Here is a 23,682-nt window from a genome sequence, read left to right on the forward strand (position 1 = left end):
CACAATATTTCAAATGTTGTAGAATGAAGTGTGTGTGTGTGCATCTGTGTGTGTGATTGTGTTTGTGTGTGATGGTGGCAGTAAGGAAGGTGCCTCACAAATAAACGAGATGATGCATTAGCAAAAAGAAATATATGAAGCCTCAGCCTCTGGGGAAAACACTGTATAATATATACAGTCTAAAAGCTATTGAAATTTAGGAGCATTTGAAAGATATGGTATGAATGGTAGGAACTGATCCTTCAACGTTAGTCCATTTCTGAATAGAGTTAAATAAAAGGGAATGAAGTATTCATTCATTTTTTGCTCAATTTATTTCTCCTAGCTCATGTTACCTTAAAAACTGTAAAAATGTCTTTTTAAGTTCTAGATATCTAAGTAGTTTTATATTGCTATAAAAGTTATATATCTTTGCTAGTTATGTGTTAATTTTTAGGGTGGTAGAAATATAGGTAGACTTTTCTCTTTGAAAAGTATTTCAACTAAAATTTTACATGAGGTTGCTTTTAATAGTGTAACACAGAAGGCATCTACTTGGCTGCACGGTAGCATGGTGCCTGGCCATGTTTAATTACCCAGTCCCAAGTCAGCTCCTGCACTGAGGTTTTAATAAAGTTAAATTACTTTTGTACCCAAACAAGTTTGGATCCCGGATCCGCTAGTTTCTCTTGAATTTGAAATTCAAGGGACTAGAGACAAATCATCTTACAATTAGAGCTATATTTCTTTTGATATGTCTTGGCATTAATTTTGCCTTAATTGAACACAAAGTTATATTCCAGACTCAGTGTGAAATGACCCTTTAAGATTTAGCATAACATATACAACAACTCTAGCTAGCTATTCTCCCTTCTTGGTGAGATAATGTGGTTTATTTTTATAGGTTACTTGTAAACTTTATCTTTTATGAAATCTCTTAATCACATGAGTATATCTTATATTTTTAAAGTTTAATAAATAAATGGATAAACAAGTACTGATTTAGAAAGTACAACATGAAAAAAGATTTGTGCCAGGAACAAAGACAAAGAATTAGACAGAAATGGAGGAATTAATTGGAAGATTATTAAAATAATGAATAACAAGTTTAAATGGAAAAGCTTGGGACTGTTTGATTTGTTCTTAATGTTGTTCATCGTGGAGGATAACCACCCCTCGATTCAGAAACACAGACTTAGAAAACTCCCCTCCTCTATTTTTTCTAGACCACAAGCTAGAAAAAATATCTAAAAAACAGTGATAATAGAACACTATTTTCATGGAATTTTGTTATGGGGATGAACTATAGCTGTCAACTTACAGAAATTGTTAAAAATGATGCAGTAACTTTTAACTTATTTTTCATCACTTATCTCCCAATAACCCAGAAAGCCCAAAAATCTATTTTGGGGACATGTAAAAGAGATCTTAGAATTTGAAGTCTAATTACAATCATATGTTTTTCTTTAAATAATAAATAAAAATATTTAAAAATATTGGCAGTAGTCATAGGAGTATGGTTAGTTTATTTCTTTATTTTTCAACTGTATTGATATATTTTTCTAGAAAAAAGGAAATAAATACTTCTTGAATGGAAAAAATGAGTATCTGAAACAAAACTTCAAAGTGATAAATTCTGTTAAATTTGATGAGTTGTTTTGTATATGTTTGTTATTTTTTAATACTTTTCTCCACGTGTATATATATTTATGATAAATTTATTTATAGAGAAAAAGTATGTAAAAGGAATCTTCTATTTGATGCTAAGTTACACTCTATATCTAGTGCAAAAATTTCTTTGAATAATGGGCTCAGCCGTTTAAGTGACAACATATGTTTGGCAATTTCTTCCTGGGCTCCCAGATTCAATGTTTGTTTCAAATAAATTGTTCAAAGAAAATTTTTGATTATCCTCACTAACTTGTCCTAAAAAATAATGACGAGAACACTTTAATATTGTCACGTTTTGCTTTTTACTTTTATATGTTTTCATGACGAGCAAAGAGTTATCCACATTTTTTGCCTCTCTATTTTTTTATGGTAGCAGCATTTGTCTGGGATACACACTCTGAACTCACAACCACTTACACCTGCATGGGCTCTTACTCATGTAGCAACCGTGGGGTAATTTACTCATGTGCACTTTATCATGTGAGTGCCAGGGGGTGTTGTGCTTTTAGAAAAGAAACACTTTTATGTTAGTTCTTCCTCAATGAGTGAAAAAACTGCTATAATTCAATTTGTATACTTTACTTAGGAAAATATTTGATTTGTTATATAAAAGCATTTTGAAAGTTGGTTTTAAACAGAAAGGCCTGTTAGAGGAATAGTAAGCAGTAGTAGTTGGAAAAAGCTCAGATTCTAAGTCATACGGAAGTCCCCACTCACTGGTGAAGTACACTAATCAAAATGCTTAACCTGTTTGAATGTCAGCTTCCTTATTTGCAAAAAAGGATGATTACACTTTCCCATTAGGGTTGTTGGGCTTCCCTGGTGTCTCAGTGGTAAAGAACTCGCCTGACGATGCAGAAGACACCGGTTCAATCCCTGGGTCAGAAGATCCCCTGGAGAAGGAAGTGGCAACCTATTCCAGTATTCTTGCCTGAGGAAGAGGACAGGACAGAGGAACCTGATGGGCTACAGTCCATGCAGTTGCAAAAGAGTCGGACATGACTTAGTGATTAAATAACAGCAGCTAGGGTTTTAGACATTACTTTGCCAGACGAAGGTCTGTCTAGTCAAAGTTATGGTTTTTCCAGTAGTCATGTATGTATGTGAGAATTGGACTATAAAGAAAGCTGAACACTGAAGGATTGATGCTTTTGAACTGTGGTGTTGGAGAAGACTCTTGAGAGTCCCTTGGACTGCAAGGAGATTAAATCAATCAATCCTGAGGGAAATCAGTCCTGAATATTCTTTGGAAGGACTGATGCTGAAGCTGAAACTCCAATATTTTGGCCAACTGATGCGAAGAACTGACTCATTTGAAAAGACCCTGATGCTAGGAAAGATTGAAGGCAAGAAGAGAAGGGGACAGAGGATAAGATGGTTAGGTGGCATCACCAACTCAATGGACATGAGTTTGAGCAAGCTCCAGGATTGGTGTTTGGACAGGGAAACCTGGCATGTTGCAGCCCATGGGGTTGCAAAGAGTCAGAGACAACTGAGTGACTGAACTAAACTGAGGGTTTTATGAGGATTAAAAGTAGTAAGTAAATTCCCTAATCAATATTAGGTATGTAATGCAAGTTCTTCATGCTATTATTAAAGCCAATATTATATACTGTCTATAAACTCTCAGGTAGATTATCTATCTATCTATCTATCTATCTATGGCTTTCCTGGTGACTCAGACTGTAAAGAATATGCCTGCAATTAAGGAGACCTGGGTTGGATCCCTTGGAAAGGGAGTGGCTACCCCTCCAGTATTTTCGCCCAGAGAATTCCATGGATTGAAGAGCCTGGTGGGCTACAGTCCATGGTGTTGCAAAGAGTCGAACACAACTTGGTGACTAACACTACTTTTGCTATTATATATATGTTAGATATGATATACATTATGCATTTTAATCTTTGAGTTATTTTGGTACTTACTAGGCATAGATGAAATTTAGTTACATGGGAAGCTAAGAAAATTGGCAGCAGATACCACCATCGTGACTTCCAAATGAATGAATGAGTTAATATATACATATTATTAATACATGGTATCAATTTACAGTGAGTGCTCTTATTTCTCCATTTTTCTTTCTTTGTTTTAAAAGTTTTCAATGATGAGAGCATATTACTTTGAAAATATAAATAGCAAGGAAACTTTATTTTTAAAATGAATTCTTACTAGTTTATGACTCAACAATATGAGAATTGAATCTGATTACTGAGGTATTGTTAATATATCATAGTAGGGTAATAAACATAATACAAAACAAAAGAAATGTGGATTTTTTCAGTGTTTTTGAAGCTAAAAAATTATAAAAACAGGTTTGTTGTAAAAAATTTGAACAATATGCAAACATGTGAGTGAAAAGTGAAAGTCCCTCTTTAATTCTCTCTATACTCAAAATTATTGGCTTTCTTCCTGAGATGTGGCCAAAATGCTGACATTTTATGTTCATATATATCATGTATATTTACATTCATATATATTATAACACATGAAGAAGAAAATGGCAACCCACTCCAGTATTCTTGCCTAGAGAATCCTGTGGACAGAGGAGCCTGGTGGGCTGCTGTCCATGGGGTCGCACAGAGTTGGACACGACTGAAGCGACTTAGCATGCATGCATGCATTGGAGAAGAAAATGGCAACCCACTCCAGTATTCTTGCCTGGAGAATCCCATGGATGGAGGAGACTGGTGGGCTCCCGTCTATGGGGTCACACAGAGTCGGACATGACTGAGGTGACTTAGCAGCAGCAGCAGCATATTATAACACATATATTTTAATAAATGTGTATTGTGTTGTGCCTTATCTTTTATTGTATTTCTTGGATATCTTTTTCATGTATGGAATTATACTTCTGGACATATTCAGAAATTTGACTTTTAGAAAAACCCTAGCATGTGGGCACAAAAAGACATGAGTTTATGAGAGTATCTTTGTATTAATTTAAAAATCAAAAAAATCATAAATTATAGTATATTTATGTAGCTGAATACTATATAGAAGTTAAAATGACTAAGCTAAAATTTACGTGTTGGCATAGATCAGTCTGCAAAATTTAGCTTGAATGAAAAAAGAAGATTGTAGAAGATGATTATAATGTTACATCATTTTTACAATTCTACAGTTAAAAAGGTAATTATCTATGTTACATATGTTTACTTAAATATGTAGTAAAATTTTGAAAATGTGCATGGTTTTGAGAGAGCAGTTTCTATTTTCAATATATCTTTGTAGATCCATCTCTCTTCACAGATATTATGAAGTTGTTCTTCATAATTGTACAAGTACATGCCCTTCAACAATGTTTTATCAGACTTCTTAGTTTTGCATTCAATTCAGTCACTCAATCTTGTCTGACTCTTTGCAACCCCATGAATCACAGTAGACCAAGCCTCCCTGTCCATCACCAACTCCTGGAGTTTACCCAAACTCATGTCCATCAAGTTGGTGATGGCATCCAACCATCTCAATCTCTGTCGTCCCCTTCTCCTTCCACCCCCAATCCTTCCCAGCATCAGGGTCTTTTCCAATGAGTCAGCTCTTCGCATGAGGTGGCCAAGGTACTGGAGTTTCACCTTCAATATCAGTCCTCCCAATGAACAACCAGGACTGACATAGTTTTGCATATGTATGTTTAAATATCTCACTGATGTTTTATTTTCTTTCATCTGAGTGGTACGTTAAGCATCTTTATATATTTATAAGGACTACTCAATTCTTCTCTTTTGTAAATTATCTTTTAAATATGTTGTTATTTTTTTACCCTCAGTTTGGATATTTAAAATTTGTACATTTGGGTACAAACTTTTTATCGTTTATATACATTGAAATTATTTACTTTGCCAATGGCTCTTTTAAAAATATTATAATGTTATTTATTGTATAGAGATTTTGAAATTTTATTACTTTTAGTTTTATTATTCATTTCCTTTATGAATTTTGGTTTTACTTGTTTGGGTAGTCTTTTCTTAGGGATTATAAAGCTATCCTCTAGTTTCCTCCTGAAGCCGTAACTGTGTTTTGCACTGAAATCTGGAATACTTGAAAGTTGACATTTATTTTTGTAGTTGTTTGAAGTATGAATCACCAATCTCCTCCTCACTCAGAGCACCCCCCACCCCCACCCATGTGTATAGCCAGTTTAATTTTTTGCATTGATTTGTAAAGCTAATTTATAGGTTTGTTCTAGATTCTCTATTCTGTTCCATTGGTTCATTTGTCTAATCCCATGTCAATTCAGTACTTAATTCTTTAATCCTTTAAACATTATAAACAGTCTTTAATCTTTATATCTTTTATTAAGACCTCCACTTCCATGAAACTGAGAGTACGTATCAGTTGAGTGAGTGAAGTCGCTCAGTCGTGTCCGACTCTTTGCGACCCCATGGACTGTAGCCTACCAGGCTCCTCCGTCCATGGGATTCTCCAGGCAAGAATACTGGAGTGGGTTGCCATTTCCTTCTCCAGGGGATCTTCCCGACCCAGGGATCGAACCCGGGTCTCCTGCATTGGAGGCAGACGCTTTAACCTCTGAGCCACCAGGGAAGTCCACGTATCAGTTAGCTGTTAATAAACAATAAACTGTAATCTGTTTCCACTAGTCAGGCTCTCTTTGTTTCTATAAAAACTTGTGTGCCTTCTACATGTCATGTAGTGTAAACAATAAAATGTTTGTCTCAGTTTTTTTTTTAGGAACTTGTAGTTGGTCCTGTTTGAGTTGGAGCCAGTTAAGACCATTGACCCTCCAATTGGGCGTACTTCAGTGTCCACTTGTGACCTTTTGATGTCGAGGGCCAAAATCTCCACCCTCAGAGTATGTTAACTCTGCTATTTTCTGAGCATACATCCCATGGAAAAACCTGTAAGTTATGTCTTCATAGAATGATGGTTACCTCACCTTTTTCTTACCTCCAGTTGCCTTTCTTTATCCCATAAAGACCCCAAGCCCCTAACCTTCAGGGAGGCAGATTTGAGACTTGTTCTCCCATCTCATCACTTGGCTGAGTGAGAGCAGCTGCTGGCCAAGTAGCATTCACTGCCACTTATGTCCTGAAAGTCCTATATGGTCGTCCCCCTTGTCCAAGATTTTGCTTTTTGCAGTTTCAGTTATATGTTTAACCTCTGTAAGAAAATATTAAATGGAAAATTCCAGAAAGAAACAATTTATAAGGTTTAAATTGTGTGTCATTCCGAGTAGTGTGATGAAATCATGTGTCTCCCTGTTCCATCCTGCCTGGGACATGAATCATCCCTTTGTTCAGCATATCTGCACTGTATACGCTATCCGTCTGTTAGTGCTGTAGGAAAAAACATAATATCTGTGAAGTTTGATACCATCTGAGGTTTTAGGCATCCACTGTGGGTTTTAGACGGAGAAGGCAATGGCACCCCATTCCAGTACTCTTGCCTGGAAAATCCCATGAACGGAGGAGCCTGGTAGGCTACAGTCCATGGGGTCACTAAGAGTCGGACACGACTGAGTCGGACTGAGTGTCCGACTCTGTGCGACCCCATAGACGGCAGCCCACCAGGCTCCGCTGTCCCTGGGATTCTCCAGGCAAGAATACTGGAGTGGGTTGCCATTTCCTTCTCCAGTGCATGATAGGGAAAAGTGAAAGTGAAGTCGCTCAGTCGTGTCCAACTCTTAGCGACCCCATGGACTGTAGCCTACCAGGCTCCTGCATTCATGGGATTTTCCAGGCAAGAGTACTGGAGTGGGGTGCCATTGCCTTCTCCAATAGTAATAATAGTCATTACTAAATTTGCATTGACAATATAGTGGAGGACAGAGGAGTCTGTCTTGCTAGTCCATGGGGTCTCAAAGAGTCGGACACAGCTTAGTGACCGAACATCAACAACAACAAAAATATATTATGAAATCATTGTGTGCATGTGTGTGTACTCAGTTACTCAGTTGTGTGGTTTATTTATTTTGTGTAATGAGACATTTAGGATATTATCTCATAGCAAGTTTCACATGTACAGTGCAGCATTATTAATTATGGTCATCTTGCTGTATATTACATCTCTAGGAGTTATTTAACTTATAATTGAAAGTTCCCACACTTTTACCCCTTCACCTATTTTTTCTAACCCCCAGGCCTGGTAGCCATCATGCTACTATTTACATACATTTGGGTTTTTTTTAGATTCTGTATATGAATGAGAAATTATAGTATCCATTTCTCTGACTTATTTCACTTAGTCTTAAATTTTTGGCAGGATTTACTTCTTTTTTAAAATACTTCCAATATGCTACTGGAGAAGAGCAGAGAAATAACTCCAGAAGGAATGAAGAGGCTTCGCCAAAGTGGAAACAACAACCAGTTGTGGATGTGTCTGGTGGTGAAAGTAAAGTCTGATTCTGTAAAGAACAATATTGCATAGGAACTTGGAATGTTAGGTCCATGAATCAAGATAAATTGGAAGTGATCAAACAGGAGATGGCAAGAGTGAACATTGACATTTGAAGAATCAGTGAAATAAAATGAGCAGAATGGGTGAATTTAATTCAGATGACCGTTATATCTACTACTGTGGGCAAGGATCACTTAGAAGAAATGGAGTAGCCCTCATAGTCAATAAAAGAGTCTGAAATGCAGTACTTGGGTGCAAACTCAAAAATGACAGAAAGATCTCTGTTTGTTTCCAAGGCAAACCATTCATTATCACAGTAATCCAAGTCTATACACCAACTACTAATGCTGAAGAAACAGAAGATTAATGGTTCTATGAGGACCTACAAGACTTTCTAGAACTAACACCAAAAAAATATATCATTTTCATCATAGGGGACTGGAATGCAAAAGTAGGACATCAAGAGATACCTGGAGTAACAGGTAAGTTTGGTCTCGAGTACAAAATGAAGCAGGGCAAAGGCCAGCAGAGATTTGCCAAGATAACTCACTCGTTATAGCAAGCACACTCTTCCAACAACACAAGAGACAACTCTACACATGGACATCACCAGATGATTGATATCAAAATCAAACTGATTATATTCTTTGCAAGCAAAGGTGGAGAAGCTCTATACACTCAGCAGAAACGAGACCAGGAGCTGACTGTGGCTCACATCATGAACTCCTTATTTCCAAATTCAGACTTAATATGAAAAAAGTAGGGAAAGCCACTAGGCCATTCAGGTATGACCTAAAGCAAGTCTCTTACAATTATAAAATGAAAGTTACAAATAGTTTTAAAGGATTAGATCTGACACACAATGCCTGAAGAACTATGGACAGAGGTTCATAGCATTGTATAGGAGGTGGTGATCAAAACCATCCTCAAGAAAAAAAAAAATGCAAAAAGCAAAATGGGTGTCTGAGGAGACCTTACAAATAGCTGAGAAAAGAAGAGAAGCAAAAGGCAAAAGAGAAAGGGAAAAATATTCACATGTACATGCAAAGAATAGCAAAGAGAGATAAGAAAGCCTTCCTAAGTGATGAATGCAGAGAAATAGAGGAAATCAATAGAATGGGAAAGACTAGAGATCTTTTCAAGAAAATTAGAGATACCAAGGGACCATATCATGCAAAGATGGGTACAATAAAGTACAGAAATGGTATGGATGTAAGAGAAGCAGAAGATATTAAGAAGAGGTGGCAAAAATACACTGAAAAACTATACAAAAGAGCGCTTCATGACCCAGATAACCACAATGGTATGATCACTCACCTAGAGCCAGACATCCTGGAGTGTGAAGTCAACTGGGCCTTAGGAAGCATCACTATGAACAAAGCTAGTGGGATTGATGAAATTCCAGCTGAGCTATTTCAAATCCTAAAAGATGATGCTATTAAAGTGCTGCCCTCAATATGCCAGCAAATGTAGAAAACACAACAGTGGCCACAGGACTGGAAAAGGTCAGTTTTCATTTGTCTCCCAACAAAAGACAGTGCCAAAGAATCTTCATACTACCACACAATTGCTCTCATTTCACATGCTAGCAAAGCAATGCTCAAAATTCTCCAAGCTAGGCTTCAACAGTACATGAACTGAGAACTTCCAGGTGTTCAAGAAGGATATAGAAAAGGCAGAGGAGCCATAGATCAAATTGCCAACATCTGTTGGATCATAGAAAAAACAAGAGAACTCCAGAAAAAAACATCTGCTTCATTGACTGATACACTAAAACCTTTGACTGTGTGGATCACAATAAACTGTGGAAAATTCTTCAAGAGATGGGAATAACAGACCACCTTACCTGCCTTCTGAGAAACCTGCATGCAGGTCAGGAAGCAACAGTTAGAACTGGACATGGAACAACAGACTGGTTCCAAATTGGGAAGGAGTACATCAAGGCTGTATATTGTCACCCTGCTTATTTAACTTATATGGAGAGTACATCTTGCTAAATGCCAGGCTGGATGAGACACAAGCTGGAATCAAGATGGCTGGGAGAAATATCAATAACCTCACATATGCAGATGACAACATCCTTATGGCAGAAAGTGAAGAGGAACTAAAGAGCCTCTTGATGAAGGTGAAAGAGGATAGTGAAAAAGATGGCTTAAAAACATTCAGAAAGCGAAGATTACTTCATGGCAAATAGATGGGGAAACAATGGAAATGGTGATAGACTATTTTCTTGGGCTCCAAAATCACTGCAGATGGTGACTGCAGCCATGAAATTAAAAGACACTTGTTCCTTGGAAGAAAAACTATGCCTAACCTAGACAGCGTATTAAAAGCAGAGACATTACTTTGCCGATAAAGGTCCATATAGTCATGATTTTTGCAGTAGTCACGTATGGATGAGAGTTAGACCATAAATAAGGTTTTTGCGGTAGTCATGGTTTTTGCAGTCACTCATGTATGCACCCATACATGAGTGAGAGTTGGACCATAAAGAAGGCTGAGCACCAAAGAATTGATGCTTCTGAGCTGTGGTGTTGAAGAAGAATCTTGAGAGTCCCTTGGACTGCAGGGAGATCAAACCAATCAATCCTAAAGGAAATGAACCCTGAATATTCATTGGAAGGACTGATGCTGAAACTAAAGCACCAATATTGGCCATCTGATGCGAAGAGCTGACTCATTGGAAAAGACCATGATGCTTCGAAAGATTGAAGGCAAGAGGTGAAAGGGAAGACAGAGGAAGAGGTGGCTGTTTGGCATCACCTACTCAATGGACATGATTTTGAACAAGCTCCTGGAGATTGTGATGGTCGTGAATGCCTGGTGTGCTGCAGTCCATGGGGTCGCAAAGAGTCAGATGCGACTGAGTGACTGAACAACAACTTCTTTTATCACTTAATAATATTCCAAATACATACACATATATAAATAACTATATATTAATATATACTTGTCTATATCACACTTCTTATCCATTTGTCTATCAACAGACACAGGTTGTTTCCATGTCCTCACTCTTACGAATGATGCTGCAAGGAACACAGGGTTTAAATGTCCCTTTGATATAGCAATCGCATTTCTGGAATTGCTGGATTACATGATAGCTCTACTTTTAACATTTTTAAGCTGTTAAATTTTGGGGCATTTTATTATATGAAAACAAGTAACAAAATTTTCCATTGGTACTTCTTTCTCCCTTTGTTTTGTTTTTTTTTTGTTTTGGCTTTTACATTGCTGCAATGATTTTTAATTTGTTCAGATATGTTTCTTTCTTTTTAAAATTAATTTTTATAGGAGCACAATTGTTTACACTGTTGTGTTAATTTCTGTTGTAAAGTAAGGTGAATCAGATATATATATGTATGTATATATATATATATATATATATATATATATATATATACATATATACATACACATGTATCCTCTCCTCTTTGGATTTCTTTCATTTTGATCATGATAGAGCAGTGAGTAGGGTTCCCTGAGCAATACAGTAGGTTCTCGTAAGTTATCTACTTCATACATGGCATCGATAGTGCATATATATATATATATATATATATATATATCAATCCCAATCTCCCAATTCATCCCACTTCACTTGTCTCCCTTTTATAACTGTATGTCCATTCTCTTCATCTGTGTCTCTATTTCTCTTTGCAAATAAGTTCATCTGCATCATTTTTCTTTTCCTCTTTCTGACTTAATTCACTCTGTCTCTAGGTCTGTCCACATCTCTGCAAATATCACAATTTTATTCCTTTGTATGGTTGAGTACTTTTCCATTTTTTTTTTAATTATTTACTTTTTATTGAAGTTTAGTTGATTTATAATACTGTGTTAGTTTCATGTATCCAAAAAAAAAAGAAATCCATTTTAAACAAGTAGCATAGCAGGAATGTGGTGTGGTAGAAAGAGCTTTGGCCACAGAAGACTCTGGATTTAGTTGTGACTATGCCGCTGATTTACTGTAGCATCTTAAAAGAAGACATAACTCCTTAGCTCTTCAGTTTTTTTGACTCCATTGTTCTTTTCAAGGGTACTGTACAGATCAACTAACAACAAGAAGAAGCAGTAGGAGCTTGTCAAGAAGGACTATATCACATTTCTTGACATTATTTCAGTGAATGCTAAATGTTATTGCTAAGTCATTGGATCATTTTAGGCAAAAGTAGTTTTGTTATCAAAATCTTTGCATATACATGAAGGCACATCCACACATATTTATTTATTTTGGCCATGATGATTGTGTGTACCTGTATAGACACATACACAACTAGTGATTTTTTTCATCACCAAGTAAATCTTTGACTAACTGTATTATTCACCTTTTTTGAAAGGGAGGACGTTATATCTTCCTTTATAGGTAACTGAAGTGATTTTTACATCTGAAATCATCATCATAATAGGCAATGTTTGTGTAACAATTCATATTCTTCAAGGGCCGTTCACATATTTTCCATTGTATATATGTACCCCAACTACTTTTTCCATCCTTCTGATGAGGGACCTTTAGGTTGCTTCTGTGTCCTGACTATTGTAAATGGTGCTTTAATGAACATTGCGGTGCATGTATCTTTTTGAATTATAGTTTGATGTTGAGCACCTTTGCTTGTGTTTTTTGGCCATTTCTATGTCTTTGGAGAAATATTTATTTAATCCTTCCTCTCATTTTTTTCATTGGGTTATTTGTTTTTAGATACTGAAGCTGCATGAGCTGTTTGTATGTTTTGAATATTAATCCCTTGTTAGTTGCTTCATTTGTAAACATTTTCTCCCATTCTAATGATTGTCTTTTTGTCTTGTTTATGATTTCATTTGCTGTGCAAATGCTTTTTAGTTTAATTAGGTCCCATTTGTTTATTTTTGTTTTTAGTTTCATTACTCTAAGAGTTGGGTCAAAAAAGATCTTGCTTAGATTTATGTCAAAGGATATTCTACCTGTGTTTTCCTCTAAGAGTTTTGTAGTGACTAGCTTTACATTTAGGTCATTTATCCATTTTATTTTTGTGTTAGAGAGTGTTCTAATTTTATTCTTTTACACATAGTTGTCCAGTTTTTCCAGCAACACTTATTGAAGAGACTGTCTTTTCTCCATTGTGTATTCTTACCTCCTTTATCATAAATTTGGTAATCATATGTAAGTGGGTTTAGCTCTAGGTTTTCCTTCATGTTACATTGATCTATATTCCTGTTTTTGTGCCAGTACCATATTATCTTGATGACTGTAGCTTTGTAATACAGTCTAAAGGCAGAGGAGCCTGATTCCTCCAGCTACATTTTTTTTTTCCCCTCAAAATTGCTTTGGGTACTCAAAGGCTTTTGTGTTTCCATACAAATTGTAAATTTTTTTATTCTAATTCTGTGAAAAATTTCCTTGGTGATTTGATATGGGATGTATTGAATCTATATATTGTTATGGGTACTATAGTCATTTTGACAATATTGATTATTCCAATCCATGAACATTGATTTCTTTCATTAGTATCTTATAGTTTTTTGAGTACATATTTTTTGCCTCCTTAGGTTGGGTTATGGCTGGATATCTTATTATTTTTGTTGCAATAGTAAATGGGATAGCTTCCTTAATTTCTCTTTCTGATCTTTCATTGTTAGTGTATAGGAATGTAATATACTTCTGTGTGTTAATTTGGCATCTTGCAAATTTAACAATTTCATTGACTAGTTCTGCTAGCTTTCTGGCAGAATATTTAGGATTATCTATGTATAGTATCATGTCATCTGCAGACAGTGACAGTTTTACTTTTCTTTTACTTCTCTGATTGCCATGGCTGGGATTTCTAAAACTATCTTGAATAAAAGCAGCAAGAGTCAACATCCTTGTCTTTTTCCTGATCTTAGAGGATATGCTTTTATTTTTTCACCATGGAGAGTGATGTTTGCTCTGTTTTTTGTTTTTTTTTTTTATAACCTTTATTATGTTGACGTAGGTTACCTCTATTCCCACTTTCTGGAGAGTTTTATCATAAATGAGTGTTGACTTTTGTCAAAAGCATTTTCTGCATTTGCTGAGATCATATTGTTTTTATTCTTTCTAAAAATTTATTTATATATTTATTTGACTGTGCTAGGTCTTAGTTGCAGCTTGCAGGATCTTCCATCCTTGTAGTGGTGTGTGGGATCTTTAGCTGTGGCAAGTGAACTTTTAGTTTTAGCATTTGGTATCTAATTCCCTAACAGGAGATCAAACCTGGGCCCCTTGCACTGGTAGTGAAGAGTCTTAGCCACTGGACCGCCAGGGACGTCCCTGCTATTATATTTTAGTTTGGTAATATGGTGTATCACATTGATTGATTTGTGTATACTGAAGACTCCTTGAATCCCTGGGGTAAATTCTACTTAATCATGATATATGAATGATCATTTTAATGTGTTGTTGGATTATGTTTATTAGTGTTTGGTTCATTTCTGCATCTATGTTCATCAGTGATATGGACCTGTAATTTTCTTATTTGTGGATGATTTGGGGGGGGGTCTGGTTTTGAAATGAGGGTGATAGTGGTTTCATAAAATGAGATTGAGAGTATTTCTCCTGCAATTTTTTGGAAGACTTTGAGAAGGATAGATGTTAGCTTTTCTCTAAATGTTTCATAGAATTTGCCGGTGGAGCCATCTGGTCCTAGCTTTTTGTTTGCTGGAAGATTTTTAATCACAATTACAATTTCATTACTTGTGATTGGTCTGTTCATATTTTCTATTTCTTCCTGGTTCATTCTTAAAAGGTTGTATATTTCTAAGAATTTGTCCATTTATTCCATGTTGTCCAACTCTTGGGCATATAACTGATTGCAGTATCTTTATATTTCTGTGATATTAGTTATTACTTCTCCCTTTTCATTTATAATTTTATTGATTTGAGTCATCTCTCTTTTTCCATGATAAATGTGGCTAATGGTTTATCAATTTTGCTTATCTTCTAAAAGAACTAGCTTATATTTTCATTGATCTTTGCTATTGTTTTCTTCATTTGTATTCCATTTATTTCACCTCTTATCTTGATGATTTCTTTCCTTCTACTAACATTGTGTTTTGTTTGTTCTTCTTTCTCTAGTTGTTTTAGGTGTAAGTTTGGATTGTTTGTTTAAGATGTTTCTTGTTTCTTGAATTGAGAATGAATTACTATATACTGCCCTATTAGAACTGCTTTTGCTGCATCCTATAGGTTTTGGGTTTTTGTGTTTTCATTATCATTTGTTTCTAGGTATTTTTTATTTCTTCTTTGATTTATTCAGTGATTTATTGGTTGTTTATTAGCATGTAGTTTAGCTTCCATGTGTTTGTATTTTTGTAGTTTTTTTTTTTTTTACTCAAATTTTGTAATACTTTATGCAAAGTCATTTCAAGATGAATGTCCATTTTCTCAGTTTCTGATTTTGGCATAATGTTAATTATTTCCAGTGGAATTAAAACCTCCTGAACCTCCCTTAGCATTATTAAAATTTGAAATTCCTCCATTTCTGGGTAAATTATCTATTCACAAATGAGCTGTACAATTCAATCACCTTTCTTTTTCAAACTTTTCTTTGCCAAAATTAAACATTACAACACCAACATTTCCTCCATAGCCTTCATCTATAATACCATCTCCCACATCTGTGGAGTATTTTGTAGCTTAGCCAAAATGTGGAGCTACTCTTCCATAGCACCCAGAAGGAAGAACTATCTGAATGTTGGTTTTAATAAGGCCTTTCTCCACTGGTGGTACTGTGTAATCATAGGCACTATACTGATCATAGCTCACAGACTGTGGACCCTTTGGTGGGGTGGTACTGTGTTCTGAGAGCCGGGTCAAATGGGGCTGCATGCTACACTCCACTGAAATCTGAGCCCATTTGCTGGGGAAGATGAATTGGGTTTCTTGAGAATAGGGAATGGCAGGGAAGATTGTGAGCTCAAGTCAGAGCAGGGGAACAAGAGAACAGAACGAACCCAGCACACAAGATCTAAACTTCCCACCAATCACTCCCTCTCTTTACTTGATTTATAATCTCATAGCATTTTGGTCAGAAAAGATGCTTGATTCCATTTCACTTTTCTTAAATTTACTGAGATTTGAGTTGTGATACAAGATGTAATCTATCCTGAAGAATGTTCCATGTACAGTTGAGAAGAAAGTATATTCTGCTGCTTTCAGATGGAAGGTTCTATAGATATAAATTAAGTCTATCTGGTATGTTGTGTCATTTAAGGATTGTGTTGCCTTATTAATTTTCAGTCTGGATGTTCTGCCCATTGGTGTGATTTAGATGTTAAAGCCTTTGAGTATTGTTGTATTACTGTTGATTTCCCCTTTTGTGGATGTTAATATTTAACATTTTAATATTTTTTATTTCTACTTGAGTTTTGTTATTTTTATTAATATGTGTCTTTACATGCTTCTCCTTGGGTTTATTCTGTGTGGGATTCTCTGTGCTTTTTGGATTTGTTTAGCTATTTCCTTTCCTATGTTACGGAGTTTTTCAACTGTAATATATGCAAATATTTTCTTAGACTCTTTCTCTTCTTCTTCTGGGACCCTTGTAAGTCAAAAGCTGGTATGATTAATATTTTCCCAGAATTCTCTGAGATTGTTCTCTTACCTTTGCATTTTTTCTCTTTATTCTGCTTTGTGGCAGTTATTTCTACCATCCTGACTTCTAGCTTACATACACACACACACACCACACACACACACACACACACACACACACACACACACACACACACACATATATATCTTCTGCTTCAGTTATCCCAGTGTATTTTTCATTTTGGTTATTGTGTTGTTCATCATTGTTTGTTCTTTAGTTCTACAGCCTTGTTAGACATATTTTGTATTTTCTCCATTCATGGCTCTATTCTGTTTCTAAGATCTTAAATCATCTTAACTTTCATTACTCTGAATTCTTTTTCATGTAGGTTGCCTATATACTCTTCATTTATTTGGTCTTGTGGATTTTTACCTTGCTTCATTGTCTGTTGGATACTTCTCTGTCACCTAATTTTGTCTATCTTACTGTGCTTGTGTTCTCCTTTCTTCAGGCAACTCTTGCTTCTGCCCCTTGGTGGGTGAAGTTGGCCCAGGGGCTTGTGTAGGTTTCTTTGTGTAGAGACCAGTGGGTGGAGCTAAATCTTGTCCCTCTAATGGGCAAGGCTGAGTCAGTGGTATGTTTTGGGGTGTCTGTGAGCTTAGTGCAATTTTAGGCAGTCTGTCTTCTAATGTGTAAGGCTGCGTTCTTCTCTTGCTAGTTAGTTATCAAGGCACCCAGCACAGGAGCCTGAAGGCAGTTAGGTGAGCTGGATCTTGATGTAGCAATGGAGACCTCTAGAGCTCATGTTGATTAACATTACCTGGAACTGAGGATTCTCTTGTGTTCTAGCATCTTGGGATTCAGCACTATTACTGGAGAGGCTCAGGCCCAACAACTGGCCAGGGAACCAAGGCCATGCAAACTATGCAGCATGTCCAGAAGGAAAAACAAAAAAAAAACACAATACAAAACAGAAAGCAAGACAAATGATGAAACCAGAACCAAAGAAAGGAAAACTTAGGAAAAAAAAAAAAAAGAGAGAGAACAAAAATCAAGAGAACAACTTAAAAAAACAAATGAACCCAAACACAAAAACAATAAAAACAAAACTGACAAAAACAAAAACAACATAAACAGAAAGCAAATTCAAAAAACCCAAAGAAAATGTTAAACAAACACACAATAATGTAAAAAGTGAAACAGAACAAAAACACAAAACAACAACAACAAAATATAACAAGAGAAGAATAAACAATACATATTGAAAATTAAACAAAAAACAAAAGCAAACCAAAAAGAAATTTTAAAAAAAAAGTAAGAAAAAACAAAAACAAACAACAGAACAAATTTAAACCGAAAACAAAAAGAAAGAAGAGAAAAACAATGATAGTAATAATATTTTCCCCTGGGCCTTCACTATCTCTGTTCTTGCTTCCACAGTGAGCTATAGTCAACCCCTGCCTCCTTAGGCAATCCTTCAATACCTTTAGGTAGGTCTCTGGACCAACTGTAGGCATTGTAGGGACAGATCATATTCTGATTTGGCCCAATTCTTGTGTATACCTGCCCCCTAAATTCCACAACTGCCAAAGCTAGACTGGTCTCAGTTTTGGAAGCACTCCTTGTCCTTTAACATGTTCCACAGATGCAGTTTACTAAAAAGATCATGAGGATTTAATATGCTGCTTGCAAAACTGAATGGAGAGATCTCCATTTCTCCTCCTTAGTTGCACAACCCCTGGGGCTTAGCTTTGGTTTGACCCCATCTGTGTGTGGGGTATGTTCCCCACCCAGGTAAGAACCAAAATAAGTAAAAGAAGAAACTAATTGAGTCTCTCAAGATGATTAGGGCACTTATTTGCACAGGCCAGGAATATATAAGGTGGCCACAACTGGGGCCCTCCCTTCTGGCTCAGCTGGTAAAGAATCCGCCTGCAATGCAGGAGACCTGGTTTCGATCCCTGGGTTGGGGAGATCCCCTGGAGAAGAGAAAGACTACCCACTCCAGCATTCTGGCTTGGAGAATTCCATGGACTGTATAGTCCATGGGGTTGCAAAGAGTCGGACACAATTGAACGACTTTCACTTTCACTTTTCAATTGGAGCATGTGTGAAGCATCTGTGGTGGCAGAGACAAGTAGAAAGACGCAACAGACTGAGACACACTTACCTTAGTGGGAACCCCTTCCAGTGCCCATGGAAGCAGGACTTGTGGTTGGGGAAGGGGGTTGCAGTGGTAGTTACGGCCCTTGCACACCACTCATCAATGGTGCCTTATTTCCTAGGCAGATGACGTATCCTCTAGGAGCATCCCTGGCCATGGAGCCCCTCACTCCTGTCCACTCAAGTTTTCTCTGTGAAGCCAATAGAACATCTCTCTGGATATGTTCTCCTAATCCCATGCTTTAGCATTCAGTCCCCACAGGCATTGGCAGCTTCCTGTCTCAGGCTGGAGCACCCAGGGATGATTCTAAAAGAGTGTTTTTGGTGGCAGTGCTCAGGACTCCAGAGCCAACATGAGTGGAGGAGGCTTTGGTTTGAGGGGTGGGCAAGACTGCTCAGGTCAGAGCCCTTCCCAGTGTCAGTGCGTGGGGAAGAAGTTTGCAATGGTGACCATATCACTTTCACATCACTCAACAATGTTATCCTGGTTCTATAGTGTCTCGTGCTCCTTCAGAAATTTCTCTGGTTGTATAGTTGCTTAGTCCTGTCCCTTCACAGACAGTAGCTGCCCCTACCCAGGGTCTATACTCCAAACCTCACTTTTCAGGACCTGGCCCCCTCTATACATCCAGAGACACACAACTCCAGCTGGGGTGTGCAGGGCAATGACACAGATCATGTGCACAGTTCTTATTTTGTCCTGCCTTCCACAGACTGGTTGCTGTGTTCCCCTTCAGTCCTCCAAAGGTCCCTTTCTTCCCCAGCTGATGCCCCTACTGTGAATGTGCTTTACTGAGTGCAGGAAACTTGCCTCACCTTCAGTTCCCTACAAAGGGAGTTGATCCCTTCCCATTTCCTGTTTTCTTCTTCCCCTTTGTCCTTCTTTTTCCTACCCAGTTGCATGGGAATTCATCTTGTCCTTTTAGGTGTCTGAGTCTTCTGCTAGTGTTCAGCAGGTGCCCTATGAGAATTGTTAATTTTTAGGTGTATTCTTGATGTACCTATGAGGAAAAGTGTATTCCACATTCTCCTATTCCACCATCTTGTTTCCTTCCCCTCCTATTTTTAATTTTTTGAGGAGCCTACATACTGTTTTACATAATGACTCTATCAGTTTACATTCTCACCAATAGTATCAGTTCAGTTCAGTTCAGTTCCTTTCAGTCAGTCAGTCATGTCTGACTCTTTGTGACCCCATGGAATGCCACATGCCAGGCCTCTCTGTCCATCACCAACTCCCAGAGTTTACTCAAATTCATGTTCATTGAGTGGTGATGCCATCCAACCATCTCAAACTCTGTTGACCCTTTCTCCTCCCATCTTCAATCTTTCCCAGAATCAGGGTCCTTTCCAAGGAGTCAGTTCTTCCTATCAGGTGGCCAAAAAATTGGAACTTCAGCTTCAGCATCACTCCTTCCAATGAATATTCAGGACTGATTTCCTTTAGGATGAACTGGTTGGATCTCCTTGCTGTACAAGGCACTCTCAAGAGTTTTCTCCAACACCACAATTCTAAAGCATCAATTCTTTGGTTCTCAGCTTTCTTTATGGTCCAAATCTCACATTGATACATGACTACTGGAAAAACCATAGCTTTGACTAGATGGACATTTACTGGTAAAGTAATGTCTCTTCTTTTTAATATGCTGTCTAGGTTGGTCATAGTTTTCTTCCAAGGAGCAAGCCTCTTAATTTCATGGCTGCAGTCACCGTCTCTAGTGATTTTGGAGCCCCCAAAACTAAAGTTTCTCACTATTTCCCCACCTATTTGCCATGAAGTGATGGGACCAGATGCCATGATCTTAGTTTTCCAAATGTTGAGTTTTAAGCCAACTTTTTCACTCTCCTCTTTCACTTTCATCAAGAGATTCTTTAGTTTTTCTTCACTTTCTGCCATAAGGGTGGTGTCACCTGCATATCTGAGGTCATTGATATTTCTTCCAGCAATCTTGACTCCAGCTTGTGCCTCATCCAGTCCAGCATTTCTCATGATGTACTTTGCATTTAAGTTAAATAAGCAGGGTGACAATATACAGCCTTGACATATTCCTTTCCCAATTTGGAACCAGTCTGTTGTTCCATGTCCAGTTCTAACTGTTGCTTCTTGACCTACATACAGATTTCTCAGGAGGCAAGTCAGGTGGTCTGTTATTCCCATCTCTTTAAGAATTTTTCACAGTTTGTTTTGATCCACACAGTCAAAGGCTTTCGCATAGTCAATAAAGCAGAAGTGGATTTTTTTTTGCTTTTTCAATGATCCAGTGGATGTTGGCAATTTGACCTCTGGCTCCTCTGCCTTTTCTAAATCTAGCTTGAACATCTGGAAGTTCATTGTGGGTGAACTATTGAAGCCTGACTTGGAGATTTTTGAGCATTACTTAACTAGCATGTGAGATGAGTGCAATTATGTGACAGTGATGCTTCCTAAGGCCCACTTGATGTCGCATTCCAGGATGTCTGGCTCTAGGTAAGTAATCACACCATCGTGATTATCTGGGTCATGAAGACCTTTTTTGTATAGTTCTTCTGTGTGCTCTTGCCACCTCTTCTTAATATCTTTTGCTTCTGTTAGGTCCATACAATTTCTGTCCTTTATTGTGCTCATCTTTTCATGAAAAATTCCCTTGGTATCTCTAATTTTTGAAGAGATCTCTAATCTTACCTATTCTACTGTTTTCCTCTATTTCTTTGGATTGATCACTGAGGAAGGCTTTCTTATCTCTCCTTGCTATTCTTTGGTACTCTGCATTCAAATGGGTATATCTTTTCCTTCCTCCCTTTCCTTTTGCTTCTCTCCTTTTCATAGCTATTTGTAAGGCCTCCTCAGACAACCATTCTGAATGTTGCATTTCTTATTCTTGGGGATGGTCTTGATCTCCTGTAAAATGTCATGAACCTCCATCCATAGTCCTTCAGGCACTCTATCAGATCTAATCTCTTGAATCTATTTGTTACTTCCACTGTATAATTGTAACAGATTTGATTTAGGTCATACCTGAATGGTCTAGTGGTTTTCCCTACTTTCTTACATTTAAGTCTGAATTTGGCATTAAGGAGTTCCCTTTTCTCCATATCTATGCCAGCACTTTCTGTCTCTTGCTTTCTTTATAACAGAAATCCTAAGAAGTATGAAGTGCTATCTCATTAGGATTTTGATTTGCTTTTTCCTGTTGATTAGTGAGGTTGGGCATCTTTTGCCAGGAGAAATATCAATAACCTCAGATATGCAGATAACACCTCCCTTATGGCAGAAAGTGAAGAGGAACTAAAGAGCCTCTTGATGAACGTGAAAGAAGAGAGTGAAAAAGCTAGCTTAAAACTCAACATTCAAAAAACTAAGATCATGGCATTTAGTCCCATTACTTCATGGCAAATAGATAGGGAAACAGTGGAAACAGTGACAGACTTAATTTTCTTGGGCTCCAAAATCACTGCAGATGGTGACTGCAGTCATGAAATTTAAAGACACTTGCTCCTTGGAAGAAAAGCTATGACCAACATAGACAGCATATTAAAAAGCAGAGACATTTCTTTGCCAGTAAAGGTCTGTTCAGTCAAAGGTATGGTTTTTCCAGTAGTCATGTATGGATGTGACAAATGGACTGTAAAGAGAGCTGAACCCTGAAGAATTGCTTCTGAACTGTGGTATTGGAGAAGCCTCTTGAGAATCCCTTGGACTGTGAAGAAATCAAACCAGTCAATCCTAAAGGAAATTAGTCCTGAATATTCATTGGAAGGACTGATGTTGAAGCTGAAACTCCCCTACTTTGGCCACCTGATGTGAAGAAATGACTCATTGGGAAAGACTCTGATGCTGGGAAAGATTGAAGGCAGGAGGAGAAGGGGACGACAGAGGATGAGATGGTTGGATGGCCTCACTGACTCGATGGACATGGGTTTGGGTAAACTCCGGGAGTTGGTGATGGACAGGGAGGCCTGGCATGCTGCGATCCATGGGGTCACAAAGAGTCAGACACGACTGAGCGACTGAACTGAACTGAACTGAGCTGAATGACTGAACTGAACTGAATGGCCATTTGTATGTTTTCTTTGGGAAAATATCTATTCTCCTCTGTCCATTTTTAAAATTGGATTATTATTATTATTGTTGTTAAGTTCTGTGAGTGTCTAACATATTTTGGATATTAACACCTTGTAGGATAGTTGGTTTACAAATATTTCTATTTCATAAGATGCTGTTCTGCGCATTCAATTTGTTATTTCCTTTGTTGAGCAGAAGCTTTTTAGTTTAATGATAGTCCCACTGGTTTTTGCTTTTGTTGCTTGTACTTTTGGTTTGTTTGGGGTGGTCTTGTTAGCTGCCTCCTGTACAGTATTGCAGACCACAGTCCATAGTTCTTCAAGGACACTATTATTTAGATATAGTCCTTTGAATCTGTTTACTGCCTCTACTGAAAATTCGTACTGGATTTTATTTAAGTCATACCTGGCTGGCCTAGGTTTTCTGCCAGTTTTATTTTTTTTAAGCCTGAATCTTGCTATGAGAAGCTGATGATTTGAGTCATAGTCAGCTCCAGGTCTTGTTTTTGCTGACTGTATACAGTTTCTCCATCTTCAGCTACAAAGACTGTAATCAATTTGATTTCAGTATTGACCATTTGGTGATGTCCACGTGTAAAGTCGTCTCTTGTGTTGTTGACAAAGGGTATTTTCTATGACTAGTGCATTCTATTGGCAAAATTCAGTTAGCCTTTGCCCTGCTTTATTTAGTTCTCCAAGGCCAAATGTTCCTGTTACTCCAGGTATATCTTGAGTTCCTACTTATGCATTTCAATCCTTAATGATGAATACAACATCTTTTTTAGGTGTTAGCTCTAGGAGGTTTTCTAGCTCTTCATAGAACAGATCAACTTCAAGAAGGCAAAGTGGTTGTGTGAGGTGGTGCTATGAATAGCAGAAAAACAAAGTGAAGTGAAAAGCAACGGAGAGAGGGAAAGGTACATCCAATTAAATGCAGAGTTTCAA

The 23,682-nt window shown here is 37.3% G+C and overlaps 1 non-coding gene and 1 pseudogene across 1 annotated transcript; both read right to left on the minus strand.

Annotated features, from left to right (window-relative positions):
- Nucleotides 1-6,118: 6,118 nt before the first annotated feature.
- On the minus strand, nt 6,119-6,190 carry TRNAW-CCA (transfer RNA tryptophan (anticodon CCA)). Its single transcript has one exon. It is a non-coding gene; the product is annotated as a tRNA-Trp (tRNA).
- Nucleotides 6,191-15,407: 9,217 nt separating this feature from the next.
- LOC145515830 (deoxyuridine 5'-triphosphate nucleotidohydrolase, mitochondrial pseudogene) lies at nt 15,408-15,827 on the minus strand (annotated as a pseudogene).
- Nucleotides 15,828-23,682: the final 7,855 nt, after the last annotated feature.

The sequence above is a fragment of the Giraffa tippelskirchi genome, chromosome 1, assembly GCF_054371585.1.
Source record: "Giraffa tippelskirchi isolate mGirTip1 chromosome 1, T2T-mGirTip1v1.2.pri, whole genome shotgun sequence".
NCBI classification, from domain to species: Eukaryota; Metazoa; Chordata; class Mammalia; order Artiodactyla; family Giraffidae; genus Giraffa; species Giraffa tippelskirchi.